General features: G+C 58.7%; 1 non-coding gene across 1 annotated transcript; it reads left to right on the top strand.

Moving 5' to 3' along the window:
* The first annotated feature begins 5,013 nt into the window (after nucleotides 1-5,013).
* On the top strand, nucleotides 5,014-5,086 carry TRNAF-GAA (transfer RNA phenylalanine (anticodon GAA)). The gene has a single exon. It is a non-coding gene; the product is annotated as a tRNA-Phe (tRNA).
* Nucleotides 5,087-11,115: the final 6,029 nt, after the last annotated feature.

The raw sequence follows: 11,115 nt of genomic DNA, 5'->3' as shown, positions 1-11,115 counted from the left end.
CTAGTAACCTCGTGCTATTTCCTTGCTCCTTAAGATGTGCTGGGCGCCTCAAAGGCCCCTTTTTGCCACCTCAAAGCCATCCCTCTTGGCCTCAGGGGGTTCAGCTGGTTGCCCGAAGAGTGCGCTGGGTGCGAATCAGAAACCCATCTCCCAGCAGCCACGCCGGGTACTCGGCCTTAATCCTCAAGGTCGAGGGCTAAACCTTGAGCCAGGAATGTTTGGTCCCTTCCTGCCTCCACCAAGCAGCAAGGGAGAAATGGACGAGACGTGCCAGCTAGAAGACGCCTCCCCTCCCACTTCCCTGTTGGCTGCGCAAAGCTCTTGGTGTGTCTCATGCCTCATCAGGGAAGCGCGGCCATGCTGAGTCCCGGCTGCAGCCTGGCCCGCCCCGGCTGATGGAGTGCAGAGCCCCGTGAGTCAACGGCAGGTGAAGTCAGGGCCGCATAACCCGCCCTTTCCGTGCTCCGGGGCTGGGGAGGCTGGGGCCGCACAGCCCACTTTCGGGCTGGGGGGAAGCCTCGGGGCACAAGCTTCTGACGGGAGCTAGCTGCTGCAGTGGAACCCAGGGTGTCTCTAGAACAACTTTTGGAGCTGACCGGGGGAAAACGCCTTTGATAACAGCTAGCTCACGTTTAAACTGACTTTTTTTAAACCATTTTTATCACACTAACTAACCCTTGAATCCTAGTGTCACCCCCCATAAAATGACTTCAGCCTTGTATTTTACCCAGGATAAAACTAAACATCCCTTCAGATACAATGGAGTGGAGATCAATCCCTTTTCAGAGTTAATGCACATGAAAGAACCATGTTATGTTTCATCCCGTATGTCCTGGTCCCATCGCCTTTCCCTCCTCTCCGTTACAAGTTGTGGTATTTTGCACAGAAACTTTATTTCCTCAGAGAGACCTGGGAACAAGGGCTGCCTGCTACACGGTACCAGATAAACACCTTTAATAGGAGACAGCCGTCCCTGTCAGGAAATCATCTCCCACCTTCAGAGATGCAGGTGGGGAGAAAGCAGCAGCCTCTCCCTGCAGCACCCAGCTGTTGCTCCTGGATGCACGGCCTTGGTGTTTGCTGGTGCCACCAGCAGGGGATCGGCGTCATGTACCTCCCAGCCCCTTGGGGCTCCAGGCAGCGCATCTGCAGGCATGTGGGGCTGGGGGTGTTCTTGATGGGGTAGGAACCTTCAACTCTGCAGGCAGCTGGTGAGTTCCCAACTCACCTACCAGGGGGCTGAGAGGCTCTGGGGGAAGACTTTGGGCTCCAGCTTGCCAGGGCTCCAGGAGTGGGCTTGGGGTTTCAGGGCCCCTCCCTCCCTCATGTCAGCCCCAGGGCTCTGGGATTTAGCCTACCCACCTCCAGCCCTCCTCAGCTCCAGCCACAGGGCTTCAGCAGAGGGCTCTGGGCTTCAGCCCATGGGCTATGGCTTCAGGCTTCAACCCCCAGGGTAGTGGGGCTCCAGGTTGGAAAAATTGCCACAGCTGCCACCAGCAAAAGTTGGTGGCCACACTCTGAGGCCACCAAAAAAATGGTGATGGAACCCCTGCTCCAGAGCATGGAGGGGCAGCAGCTAAGGCCAGCGGGCAGCCTGGGCTGGGCAGATGCTCAGAGCAGAGCCCCAAAGGGCTGTCCTGTCTCCCTCCTCAGCAGCAAACCATATATCCCCCCGACCCCTGAGACAGCAGCCCGGGGCTAAGGGCAGCACCCACTGGGGATTTCTCAACTTGCTCCCACTGGGGTAAGCAAGGACCTGGGGGTGTTTCTAGCAGAGCCGTTGGAACTGAAGTGGGGAACCAGCCTTTTATAACAGGCAGCTCAAGAATGGCATCAGATGAGCAGACTATTGCTTTAACTACTAGGCCACCTTGCCCAATGAATGGACTCTTATTTCCTTGTTTCTAAGGTCTCTGCTTCCTGCAACCTTTTCCCCAAGTTCGTTGGCTGGCTGGGCACGGGAGGGTCTGTACTATTGAAAAAGACCAAGTGCCAGGGACAAAGCACTCCAATCCCGCCTGGTGCGGGGAGCCAGGTTTGCTCTTCAAATTCTGTCGTTCGTAAATGTCCAGGTCTGGGAATGTCCCACAGAAGCCTTTCTAAAGGGCAGTTGGCTGCAGAGCAGTTAAACTGCACAGAGCTCCTGTGGAGGACAGATGGGAATTAGAAACATTTTGAGGATCATTTGGGAAATTAGCCTTTGTTGACAAGGTTTGTCTCTGTTCCTATTTCACCTTCCGGTGTTATGCAGAGGGATTTTTGGCTTATTTTTGTGAGCTTAATAAATATCTCCGAAACTTTATTTACTCAAACTGGCGCTGGCGGGATAAGGAACAATTCAGGCTGTCACGGAACTGAGGGCGGGAGATCATTTTTTGACTGGGAGAGGGACACCTCCTCTTAAAGGTGTTTGTCTGGCTGGCAGCCCTGGTTCCCAGGTCTCTCCTGAGGGAAGAAAGTTTCTATGCAAAATACCAAAACTTGTAAGGGAGAGGAGGGAAAGGTGATGGCCACATGATGGGGCCAGCATGAACCATAACGTGGTGCTTTCATGTGGGACGACTCTGAACATTGACTGATCTCCACTCCCTTGGATTTGAAGAGATGTTTACTTTTGGACTTGGGAAACTATGAGGCTGAAGCAATTATATCTGGGGTCTGAAACTCCCAGCCTCCGGGACATTTGCGGCCCGCGAACCTCCCGAATGTGGCCTGCAGAGCCTTAGCGGTTTTGCCGCCAGGTCTCTCCCTTGGCCCCACCTGCTTCCCCCAGACACTCCCCCCGCCCCCCGACTCCAGGGGCCCCAGCAGTGCAGCGGAGCTGAGCGGCGTCTTCCTGCTCGTTCCAGAGGCTGCTGGCCCCTCCCTGTGGCCCCGGGGCAAGGGGGGGCTGTGCCTGCACGTGCTGCCCCTCCCTGAACGCCCCTGCGGCCAATGGGGCACTGTGGGGGTGGTGCCTACGGCCAACAGCTTGCGAAGGCTCCCCCCCACCTTGGAGCCCCAGGTAAGCACCGCACCTCCAACCCCCTCCCAGAGTCTGCATCCCCACCCCACATACCCCCTCCCATCCCCAACTCTCTCCCAGAGCCTATATCACATCCCCAGCCTCCAAATTCCCTCCCAGAGCCTGCACCCCCTTCCTCCGCACACCCCCCGAGCCTCCAAACTCCTTCCCAGAGCCTGCACCCCCTTCCCACACACCCCCTCCCGACCCCAAACACCCTCCCAGAGCTTGCATCCCCACCCCCTGCCCCAGTCCGGAGCCTGCACCCAGGACCTGAACTGCATCCCAGAACCTGCACCCCAGACCCCCCTCTCCCACCCAAACTCCCTCCCAGAGCCCAACCTCTCACCCCTTCTGCACCCAAAGTCCCTTCCAGAGCCCGCACCCCAATCCCCTACCCCAGACCTCTTCTCCCACCCAAACTCCCGCCCAGAGCCTTAGGCAGGTGGGGGGGTGGAGTTTTTTGGGGGGTGGAGTTTTGGGGAGTGGGTTCTGGGTGGCATAAATGACATTATTGGCCCACTAGGAGAATTTGGGGATTGGCACTGGCCCTAAGGGAAAGTGAGTTTGAGACCCTGCTTTAAGGGATTGGAGCAATGCTGGGGAGATGGAAGGGCACAGAGCTGGGGAGCAGTGTGTGCTCCAAGGAAAGTTGTTGTGCTCTGGTGACACAGGGCGGGAGTGGGGATCTTGTAAGCCGTGGGGTTTGTGTAGAGATAAAGTTTACTAACCCCCAGGTTCAAAGCTGTTCCTGCTCTGGGCTATATAGGGCAGTCTTTATTGAGAGTGTAGCTCACTGGTTGAATAGTTGCCTGCAGGGCAATGGGTTCCCAGTTCAAATCCAAGCGCTTCCCTTTAAAAACCTTTTCAAATGAAAATCAATTTCCGGACCCATCTCCAGTGTGTTCAGGAGTCCGCTGAATGGGGATGCTTGAAATGATTGTAAACACTCAGCAGTTCCCCTTGCGAATGTAGAAAACCCAGCAGAGCTGTCCAGCAGCTGAAATCCGCTCCAGTCCTCATGTCTCCAAGAGGGACACTCTGTATTTGGGACATGTGTGACACCTCTGGGACAGTGACAGGTGAAAAAATGCTGGATTCAATGACAGCTGAGACCACAGGAGGGGAAGGTGAATGGCAGCACCGCACAGGGTCATAACACTCAGAACCGGGGCTTCACTGTCGCTACCCCTGTGTTTGCCCTCATTTATATCCTAAGAAACACACCCTTCCCTCTCCCCCACACACTGTCATACCCAACCTTTTCCCCTGGAGCCTACCCCAACCCTGCCCTACCTCTCCCCCACACACACTGAGGACGGGGAGGGGTTTGGGGGCAGGGGGGTTGTGGGGTGCAGGCTCCAGGAGAGGTTTTGGGGTGGGAGGGATTGGCGTGGGAGGGCGGGGCAGTTGGAGGTTCGGGGTCCAGCCGGGTGGTGCTTGGCTCAGGTTGCTCCCGGTTGGCAGCTCCGCGAGACTCAAGCTGGCCCCACGCTCAGGGGGTGGGTCCAGATTCACCCCGAGGCAGCTGATCCTAATCTGGGCAGAGGCCCCAACTCTGTGGGTGCTCTGGGGCTGGAGCACCAGGGGGAAGAAGAGGGGTGCTCAGCACCGACTGGGGTGACCAGCCATCAGGTGACCAAGGGAGCCCAGCTAGCTGGTTGGGGCAGGGTGGTTTATGGGGGGAAGCCCCGACAGGAGACAGGGGAAGCCAGGATAACAAGGTGGGGTGGCAAGTGGTGCCCAGACTCTCGCCACCAGGGTCTAGTCTAGCTCAGGGTCCAGCTCAACTTCCTCCCTGCGCCACTGGTCCCCTAGTCCACTTCTGCTACCAGGTCAACCCAGGAACTAAGGCAGGAACGGGGTGAGGCAGCAAGTCAAGCTGAGCAAGGCAGGCAAAAGTGCATCTTGCCTTCATGGGCCTCTCACAACGATGTCCTTTTTGTGTGCCATGGCTGACAAAACATCCCTGACAGAGAAGCAGCAGGCCAAAGGGGAACCATGCAGCTGCTGAAGTAGCTCAGTTGGGCGCGCGTTAGACTGAAGATCTAAAGGTCCCTGGTTCAATCCTGGGCTTTGGCAGGTCCTTTTCTCCCTCTTTGGTGCAGAGGTGGCTTGTTTTCTGGAGCACAGCAGCACCTTTACCTGCTACAGTGTCCAGTCCAAAATATCAGCCCCCCGGTCCAAAAACGCTACCTTAGGATGTAAACAGGAGGTTTCCAGCACTGGGATACCTGACAGAGAGCTCAGTGGGGGGAGTAACAGCTGCTGACTCTGAGGGTCCTGGGCTAAATCCACTTGCAGGTGGAAGCGTTTCAATTTATTTCACTGACAATGAGTAAGGTGAAGATTTAATCACAGGTATTTTTCGTAAAAGTCACGGGCAGCTCCCTGCCCCACCCCTGTCTCCAGGTCACCTCCGCCTTTGCCTCCTCCCCTGAATGCGCTGCCCCGCTCTGCTTCTCCGACCCCCCCACCCTGGCTTCCCTCGAATCAGCTGTTCGCGCGGGAAGCTGGGGTGCTGAGAAGCGGGCGGCAGCTTCGCGCTCAGGTCCAGGGATGCGGAGGTGAGCTGTGATGGGGGAGCGCAAGGAGGGCCGCCCGAGCCGCAGCAGGTAACACGGGGCGGGGGGGCGCAGGGGAACCGCTCCTCGCCCCAGATCACCTCTCCCACCCTCAGCCTGAGCGGGAAGCCGCGGCCTACTTCTCAGCCCTCCCCGGCTTCCCGCCGAACAGCTGATTCACGGGGAGCCGGGTGGGGGCAGAGAAGCAGAGCGGGGCGGCACGTTCAGGGGAGGAGGCAGAGTGGAGGTGAGCTGGGGGTGGGGCGGGAAGCTGCTGGTGGGTGCTCTGCACCCACCAAATTTTCCCCGTGGGTGCTCCAGCCCTGGCGCACCCACGGAGTCGGCGCCTAAGGCACCACTTTTGATGTGATCAGTGGGGGGAGCGGCTCCCAGCTCCCATCTTCCCCCAGTAGCTCCTACAAGGCAGCTGCCCCTCAGTTGTGTCATGCATCCAGCACCCTCAGAACAGGGCCCTGATCCCTGTGTGGGACCCGGTTGTGCTACTGCAATCCCCATAAGAAGGATACCCGCCTCACCCAGCTCCGGGCAACTTGGGGGCAGTGCGAAAGAAATCCAATCTACTGTCAAAGCATGGGGGAGAGGGCGAGGGTTTGGGGATGGCAGTGCTGGGTAATTGCAGGGTATCTGCCAGGTGGTATAAAGTGCTGCCTAGAGCTGCTATTTACCCCTTTCCATTGTAAAAACTGACTATTTATTCCTACCCTTTGTTTCCTATCTGCTAACCAGTTACTGATCCATGAGAGGTCTGGAGCCATCTGGAGCAGCTCGTAACTGTGAGTGCCAACCTCAGGGCAGACTGTTAAGGAGCAGGTCACAATCCCCAAATTGCTTGGGTGTTCTATACTTAGATTTCACCAAGTATCAGTGTCACGGAGTCCCCGGGCGATGCTCTGGAACTGCTCCCCATGAAGCCAGGCAGGATTCTGGGGAAGTCTCCTCTCTGGGAGCAGCCTGTCTGCAGGACACACAGCTCACCCGGCTTCCACCTTCCTGGGTCTGACCTCAGAGCATTCAGCATCCTCTGCCCCCCCGTGCGCTTCCCACAGCGAGTCCGCTCAGGCGGGGTCCTGGGGGGGCCAGAGGGTCCTGCACCCCAACTTCGCAGTCAGACGTGACTCTCAGCCAGCCAGTAAAACAGAAGGTTTATTAGATGACAGGAACATGGTCTAACACAGAACTTGTAGGTGCAGAGAACAGGACCCCTCAGCTGGGTCCATTTTGAGGGGCCAGTGAGCCAGACAACCCCATCTGCACTTCACTCTATGTCCCCAGCCAGCCCCAAACTGAAACTCCCTCCAGCCCCTCCTCCTCTGGGCTTTGTTCCTTTCCCGGGCCAGGAGGTCACCTGATTCCTTTGTTCTCCAACCCTTTCACTCTCACCTTGCAGGGGGGAAGGGCCCAGGCCATCAGTTGCCAGGAAACAGGGTGTCGGCCATTCTCTGTGTCCAGACCCCTGCACACACCTGCCCTCTAGGGCTCTGCAATGATCATATCCCCTTACCCCACCACCTAGATACTTAAGAACTGCATAGGGGAAACTGAGGCACCCCCACACTATTCAGAGGAAACGTTAAGAACAGTCCCACTTCAGATTATGGGCGATGTGCCTTTTTTGACTTTTTAAACCAAATGTGCTATTTTTGGATAATTTAAGCATTATATGCAGAGGACTAGCTTGAATACAAATGTTAAATCTGTTCCTATCAGCTACAGCTCACGAAAGCTCATGCTCAAATAAATTGGTTCGTCCCTAAGGTGCCACAAGTACTCCTTTTCTTTTTGCGAATACAGACTAACACGGCTGTTACTCTGAAACCTTTAATAACTGAGACTTCCTCTATCTGAGGTCTATCTATTCAACTGATTTTTGGAATCGGGAGATGGAATAGCAACTGGCTCCATCCACTGCACACATCACCCTGTTATTGCAGTACTGAACCTCCAGGACCGGTGGACCTCCGTATGGGGAGAATATCATGGTTGAAGAGTAGCAAAGAAATGTGGTGTTGTCCATGTCAACATTTGGTTTGTACGAAGAGTATGGTTTGAGTCATTTCTAACCCTTTGGTTAGTTATTAGTAACATCTTATTATTAGGCCTCTCAGTTGAAAGGCTGCTCTTGCAGATTTTCCTTTGTCATTGTTTGCAGGTTAGTAACCAGTTTAATAGTTTCTTACTCTATTCTATTTAGGTTCCTAAACCGCTCTCCTTAGAATCCTTCCAGAACTGATAGCATGCTGCAAGATGCTCTGAGGCGAGCACCTCCCACGCCCCACAGCTGCCCAGGTCCCCGAAGCTGGTGGTGCTCTCGCTGCTCTACACACCATCAAGAGAGGAATCTCCATAGATGGGACCAGCATCTCTCCAGAGACCACCCAGAGGGTCACCAGCGCCTCGCCGGATACCTGCCTAGCATCTGAAACCACCCAGAGAGACCCCAGGTCCATGCCGGATGCCCGCCCAGCCGGACCTCTCGACCCCACCCGCCCACATCAGGATGAACCAGCCAGCGATACTGCTGATGCTGCTGGAACCCCCCCCTCGCTGCGGACATGCTCATCTGCCCCATCTGCTCTCCGCCCCGAAGCTTCCACCTCCTCGGTGGCATCACCAGGCACCTGAAGAGATGCCACAGCAAGAGGGTCGCCTTCAGCTGTGCCCTCTGCAGCCTGCCCTTCGAGACGCAGAAGCAATGCAAGACGCACCAAGTCACCTGCAGGAAACGCCTCAAGGGAACAACACAGTCTCCTGCCCCGGCTCCCAGCCCTCCTCCTGCTTGCCGGCCCACTGCTCCTGAGCCTCAAAAAAGAACAGCGATTGTGCAAGCTCCATCAAGAAGCCTGCCCCCATCGCCAGGCCAGTGCAACGGGGTTCTGCAATCAAGAAGGTACCTGCTGCCTCGGGGAAAACCACCCAGGTCCTCGCCAGCAGGAGGCCCGTGTCACCCTCTCACATTGCCAAGCAAATCTCCATACTAAGACGACTCAGTACTACCCTGCCCCCTGCCCAGCACATCCCAGTCCCCAGAAGGATCAGAGCCCCATTGCGCAGAGCTGCTCGAGATACTGTCGCGGGAAGAGCCAGCGCCGCCCCTCAGACCGCCCCGCGAACTCCAACTGCCGGACGAGCCAGAGCCGCTCCTCAGACCGCCCCGCGAACTCCAACTGCCGGAGGAGCCAGAGCCGCTCCTCAGACCGCCCCGCGAACTCCAACTGCCGGAGGAACCAGAGTCACACCTCAGACCGCCCTGCAAATTCCAACTGCCGGAGGAGCCAGCGCCGCCCCTCAGACCGCCCCGCGAACTCCAACTGCCGGAGGAGCCAGAGCCGCCCCTCAGACCGCCCCGCGAACTCCAACTGCCGGAGGAGCCAGAGCCGCCCTCAGACCGCCCTGCGAACTCCAACTGCCGGAGGAGCCAGAGCTACACCTCAGACCGCCCTGCGAACTCCAACTGCCGGAGGAGCCAGAGCCGCCCCTCAGACCGCCCCATGAACTCCAACTGCCGGAGGAGCCAGAGCCGCCCTCAGACTGCCCTGCGAACTCCAACTGCCGGAGGAGCCAGAGCTACACCTCAGACCGCCCCGCGAACTCCAACTGCCGGAGGAGCCAGAGCCGCTCCTCAGACCGCCCCACGAACTCCAATTGCCGGAGGAGCCAGAGTCACACCTCAGACCGCCCCGCGAACTCCAACTGCCGGAGGAGCCAGAGCCGCTCCTCAGACCGCCCCACGAACTCCAACTGCTGGAGGAGCCAGAGCCGCTCCTCAGACCGCCCCACGAACTCCAACTGCCGGAGGAGCCAGAGACGCTCCTCAGACCGCCCCACAAACTCCAACTGCCGGAGGAACCAGAGCTACACCTCAGACCGCCCTGCGAACTCCAACTGCTGGAGGAGCCAGAGCCGCTCCTCAGACCGCCCCACAAACTCCAACTGCCGGAGGAACCAGAGCTACACCTCAGACCGCCCTGCGAACTCCAACTGCCGAAGGAACCAGAGCCGCTCCTCAGACCGCCCTGCGAACTCCAACTGCCGGAGGAGCCAGAGCCGCCCCTCAGACCGCCCCGCGAACTCCAACTGCCGGAGGAACCAGAGTCACATCTCAGACCGCCCCACGAACTCCAACTGCCGGAGGAACCAGAGAGGCTCCTCAGACCGCCCTGCGAACTCCAACTGCCGAAGGAGCCAGAGCCACCCCTCAGACCGCCCCGCGAACTCCAACTGCCGGAGAAGCCAGAGCTGCTCCTCAGACCGCCCCACGAACTCCAACTGCCGGAGGAGCCAGAGCCGCTCCTCAGACCGCCCCACAAACTCCAACTGCCGGAGGAACCAGAGCTACACCTCAGACCGCCCTGCGAACTCCAACTGCTGGAGGAGCCAGAGCCGCTCCTCAGACCGCCCCACAAACTCCAACTGCCGGAGGAACCAGAGCTACACCTCAGACCGCCCTGAAAACTCCAACTGCCGGAGGAACCAGAGTCACACCTCAGACCGCCCTGCGAACTCCAACTGCCGAAGGAACCAGAGCCGCTCCTCAGACCGCCCTGCGAACTCCAACTGCCGGAGGAGCCAGAGCCGCCCCTCAGACCGCCCCGCGAACTCCAACTGCCGGAGGAACCAGAGTCACACCTCAGACCGCCCCACGAACTCCAACTGCCGGAGGAACCAGAGCCGCTCCTCAGACCGCCCTGCGAACTCCAACTGCTGAAGGAGCCAGAGCCACCCCTCAGAACGCCCCGCGAACTCCAACTGCCGGAGGAGCCAGAGCCGCCCCTCAGACCGCCCCGCGAACTCCAACTGCCGGAGGAGCCAGAGCCGCCCCTCAGACCGCCCTGTGAACTCCAACTGCCGGAGGAGCCAGAGCTACACCTCAGACCGCCCCACAAACTCCAACTGCCGGAGGAGCCAGCGCCGCCCCTCAGACCGCCTTGCGAACTCCAACTGCCGGAGGAGCCAGAGCCGCCCCTCAGACCGCCCAGCGAACTCCAACTGCCGGAGGAGCCAGAGCCGCTCCTCAGACCGCCCTGCGAACTCAAACTGCCGGAGGAGCCAGAGCCGCCCCTCAGACCGCCCCGCGAACTCCAACTGCCGGAGGAGCCAGAGCCGCCCCTCAGACCGTCACGCGAACTCCAACTGCCGGAGGAGCCAGAGCTACACCTCAGAACGCCCCGCGAACTCCAACTGCCGGAGGAGCCAGAGCCGCCCCTCAGACCGCCCCACGAACTCCAACTGCCGGAGGAGCCAGAGTCACACCTCAGACCGCCCCGCGAACTCCAACTGCCGGAGGAGCCAGAGCCACTCCTCAGACCGCCCCACGAACTCCAACTGCCGGAGGAGCCAGAGCCGCTCCTCAGACCGCCCCACAAACTCCAACTGCCGGAGGAACCAGAGATACACCTCAGACCACCCCGCGAACTCCAACTGCCGGAGGAGACAGCGCCGCCCCTCAGACCGCCCTGCGAACTCCAACTGCCGGAGGAGCCAGAGCCGCCCCTCAGACAGCCCCGCGAACTCCAACTGCCGGAGGAG

Source organism: Eretmochelys imbricata, chromosome 12, assembly GCF_965152235.1.
Source record: "Eretmochelys imbricata isolate rEreImb1 chromosome 12, rEreImb1.hap1, whole genome shotgun sequence".
Taxonomy (NCBI): domain Eukaryota; kingdom Metazoa; phylum Chordata; order Testudines; family Cheloniidae; genus Eretmochelys; species Eretmochelys imbricata.
Note: the sequence above shows the minus strand (reverse complement) of the source record. Positions and strands in the feature narration are given on the sequence as shown.